The sequence below is a fragment of the Suricata suricatta genome, chromosome 10 (genome assembly GCF_006229205.1).
Source record: "Suricata suricatta isolate VVHF042 chromosome 10, meerkat_22Aug2017_6uvM2_HiC, whole genome shotgun sequence".
NCBI classification, from domain to species: Eukaryota; Metazoa; Chordata; class Mammalia; order Carnivora; family Herpestidae; genus Suricata; species Suricata suricatta.
The window spans coordinates 59,036,604-59,041,336 of NC_043709.1; the positions used below are offsets into that span (position 1 = coordinate 59,036,604).

At 34.1% G+C, this 4,733-nt stretch overlaps 1 pseudogene; it reads left to right on the forward strand.

The window, feature by feature from the left end:
- The first annotated feature begins 3,927 nt into the window (after positions 1-3,927).
- The window catches only part of LOC115305002, a 1,392-nt pseudogene continuing 586 nt past the window's right edge, over positions 3,928-4,733 (forward strand).

The following is a 4,733-nucleotide window of genomic DNA, read 5'->3' on the forward strand; positions in this document are numbered from 1 at the left end:
TTCTGTTAATTAGATCCACCTCAAGGTACAAAGGAAAATGTCAGAAAATGGAATTACCAGTTTTAATTGATTGCAGGTAATATATTTCTGCAAGTTTTAAAACACATAGGTTTAGATAAGTCCATTGCTAGTCCCTCCCACCCTTTAAGTGACTTTGAAGGGGATTGCGCCAGTTGGAGGACTTTACAAATAAGCTTCTTCAGATTCATGACAAATCTGTTTCTGATCATGGTATATCTTTCACTTCATTCATATTTTATATCTTTCAATAACTTTTTATAGTCTCCTTTATAAGATCTTAGTTTTTAAAAGGTCTTGCACATATTTTGTATATTTATTTCTCTGTATAACCCAATTTTTATTATAAAAAGGATATTTTCTTTTTCGATTACATTTTCTAATTGCTTACTATTGGTATAGAGATCTACTATTTTGAGTATGTGACCAAACTCATGTATTAGTCCTTCTAACTTCATGTAGGTTTTCTATATTTTTTATAGAATACCATTGTGGACAATTATTATGCTATATTAATGCTTTTCCCCCTCCTTCTAATCCTTGTCTATTTCCCTGAATGCATTAGCTATAACTTGCACTGAAATGTTGAAAGGTGGCATTGATCACATACATCCTTAAGTTGTCATGAATAAGGTGAAACATTAATAACATTTTGCTATTATTTTCAGTATAATACTTTTGGAGAAAACTGCTTATTAAGTTAGAGAACATTCTATTCCTTTGTAGTAATTTCTGCAATTGTTTCTGTGAGACAGGAATGACTTTGTGCCAAACTCTTTTGTAAACTTTCCAGCTACATTAAGCTGTCAGAGAGTTTTAACTTTTTAATTTCTTCATTTCTAACTTTTAGTACTTTTCCTGGAAAGTATATTATGTCTTCCATGTTGTGTTTTGTTCAGACTTTTCTATCATGATTAAAAATATTTATTGCTTTTGTAGTTGCCAATTTTTGCAATTTGTATGTTTTTTCTTCTTTTCTGAATTAGTACTGCAAGAGAATTATTTTTAAACACTGCTTTTGATTTTGATGATCATTTTATTATTTAGTTACATTGTTGCAATTTTAAAGTCATTTACATTCTCAATTTCATTCTTAAACATTTTATAATTTTCATTTTTTATTTTAAGGTATAAACTATTTAGAAGCTTTATTATTAAAAGAGTCTCTCTGCCTATGTGAATGAAACTGACTATTCTATGCCCTTAGGATATTACTTATATTAGGACATTTTGTTGTATTGAATGTGAGTTTTGGCATAGGTTTGTAGTCCCATAATAACTTTTTACTACATTGAACTAACATATCTGGTGTATTTATTCCAACTATTATAATTTCAATTTACTGTGGTATTTTGCTATAGGAATATCACCCATAAGCAGTATAGGTTAGATTTTGTTTTACATCTTACAGAAATTATAAATCCAATTTAAAGTGTTTATTTAATTGGGGCACCTGGGTGGCTCAACCAGTTGAGCATCTGACTTTGACTCAGGTCATGATCTCATGGTTCGTGGGTTTGAACCTCATATCGGGGTCTGTGCTAACAACTCAGAGCCTGAGTCTGCTTTGGATTATTTCTCTCTCTCTCTCTCTCAAAAATAAATAAACAACAAAGAAAGAAAGGTTTAAAAACTTTTAAAAAGTCTTAAAAAATAACTCCGTTTTTAATTTAATTTAATTTTATGGGCATTGGAATTTAACTTCTTATTTGTTTACATTTTTATTCTTATACTTTTTCTCAGAAATGATTAATGTTAAGATTCTAGTCTTATCCCAAAACATCGATGACCTATGCTTAAATGTTCATGTAATGAACAGCCAACTCTGATAATATTTTTGGGTTGCTTTCCCCATTTAAGATCCCCAAATTGAGAAGAAGAACAGAGTATTTATAATCCAAGTATTACCTGAGTTTTTTTAAAATGACTGTTCCCTTTTCTTGTAATCATGATGACATGGTAGAAATGAGTGAGAAGCGATGGTATAAATGATTAGTTATAATTGTTATGCTCCTTCTGTTTAAGTAGTTTATCACAGTTATTTCAGTGACCCTGTTTGGAAGTCTGCAATATGGTTAATTATCAGATCAAAAAAAGGTTCTCAATCTTCCTAGTATGATTGTATATAGGTACATATATTTAAAATTAATATATTTGATTAATGGTATAATACTCATGAGCAGTATAAACATGTCAGGTAGAAAGATTGATGTCATGTTTTTACTAATTTTTATAAAAGTATTACACATATAAAAATACACAAATCATAAATGTGTAGCACAAGAATATTCTTTCATGTTGGAGGGGTAATGGATGGTGATAGTACTGACCACATGAAAACCAGAAGATCGAAACCCAGCTTCAGTATCTATTAGGTTTCAGCTCTTTTTTCTTTCTTTTTCTTTCATTGTTTTCTCCTTTTTTTCTCTTTTTTTTTTTCTTTTTAATTTAGAGTCTCTGTGGTCCTCATGGAGCTTGGCTCTGGAGCCTAGGTACCTTAATCATTTACTTATACTTCCTTTTCTCCCAGGAGCACTATCTCCCACAAGGTGAGGGAAACCTCGATGCTGAAATTATTTGAAAAAGCCCCACTGTTATGCCAAAACCAAAGCCAGTATGGATAACTGCTGTTGATATTCTAGTAGATTATCAGAGATTCCAGATAATTCAGGACCTCTATTTACATACATATCCAGGCCAGTCTATTTCACTTCTTTAAAAGCACTCAACATCCAAGAATGCAGGACAGAGAATATCCTGTGGATTGATCCCTCAGGTTCAGTTTGCGTAACTGGACTGTAATTTCTGGAACTGTGTCTGTCTTAGCAAAGCATCATTTGGAAAATTCACCTTGTGTCTTCTACAAAGGATTGTAGCATTTCCCAAGAAATCAACTACTAAAGGAAAAGACAGTAATTTAAACAGAGAAATTAGGGAAATTACTCATTTGTCTATGGGAAGGACTAAAACTGGGATAATAAAAGTGCATTTGGAAAATTTGGTGGGAAAGGGATTCATTTTATCTTGACACAGTGATTATACAATACTTAGAGCAATGTCCTTAATTAACTTTAGGTTTATCCTTTCTAGAATTAAAACAATAACAAGAGGACAACATCAGGATTCTGTTGCTTTGTTTGCAGAATCTGATGAATTATCAAACTATATACGGTAAGAGTACATCTTAAAACATGTGAGCTTTGATGAATAAGTCATAAACTGAGCACTCTTTTATTGACTGCTCTGGGAAAATTCTCCATTTTCAGTTCTTCAAGCAACAACTTAATAACATTAGAACGAGTTTGATAGGAATAAATCTGGAAAATTAAAATGATCAGTGTCCATGCCCTTCAGCAAGATTATAGGAAATAAATAAAATATATTTCAAAAATATTCATGACTACTTCAGCCTCTCTTTTCATTGCTTAAGTATCTTATGCCTCCGTAGACCCTAAGTATGATCTATTTATAATTAATTTTTTTTTTTTAGGACTGATGCTGGCAGGTGGTCAGAGGACCTGGAGTTGAGGGGAGTCCTGCAGGACTAGATGAGGATTTTTGGCTTCACACAGGGTGGAAATCAAACATGAGCCAGCATGCTATGAAAGCAGAGTTTATTGAAGATCTATATCTATTTCCATATCTAAATTATCTATATCTATATTTATCTAAATATGGAGAGGGAGAGATAGAGAAAAAAAGATATAGAGTGTCTAGGAGACTTAAAAAGGAAACATAAGTCTTGTCTTTTTTCTGGGTCTGAGATGATGGTGGTCTGATGCATGTGTTCTCTCAGGCAACCAAGAACTGGTTCGAAGGGATACGAGGGCCCTGGTGTTACTCCTTGGAACCAAGGGCTTTTGGCCTGGAGATGTCTAGCTCAGTGGCCTGGAATATGCATATGATAGATTCATAAGGTAATTTTCACCCGATCTTTTCTTAGATGTTATTTTTTCTAGAGAATCATTACCTCCTTGTCCCTTATATGATGGATATAGGCTACTTGCATTACAAAGCATGTATAAAGTGGGGTGGGACTTCAGGTTCTAGAGTGAATAGAAGTGGGGGGGGAACAGTTTTATTTCTCTTGGGGTCCCTTAGGTTTCCCTGTCTCAATACAGTTCCACTGCTTGTGGAAATAGTCAATAAACTAACCTTTTGATTCATCATCCATTGCAATTGGCTTAAGCTTAAGTCACAATAATTTATAAAGTGAACGAATAATGATTATACAATAACTTAATAAATCTTAATATTGTAAGAGAGTATTTGGAGCTAAGATCAAATCCAGAGTTCATTTGTTTGTTTTTCACGTATCTCTTAGCAGGTTTCTGCCATGGGTGACAGGCGAACAAGCAATGACTCTGATGTGACTGACTTCATCCTTGTCGGCTTCAGGGTCCGCCCAGAGCTCCACATTCTCCTCTTCCTGCTCTTTCTGCTGGTGTATGCCATGATCCTTCTAGGGAATGTTGGGATGATGACCATTATTATGACGGATCCCCGGCTGAACACACCAATGTATTTCTTCCTAGGCAACCTGTCCTTCATTGATCTCTTCTATTCATCTGTTATTGCCCCCAAGGCTATGATCAACTTCTGGTCTGAGAGCAAGTCCATCTCCTTTGCAGGCTGTGTGACGCAGCTCTTTCTCTTTGCTCTCTTCATCGTGGCCGAGGGATTTCTCCTGGCAGCCATGGCCTATGACCGCTTCA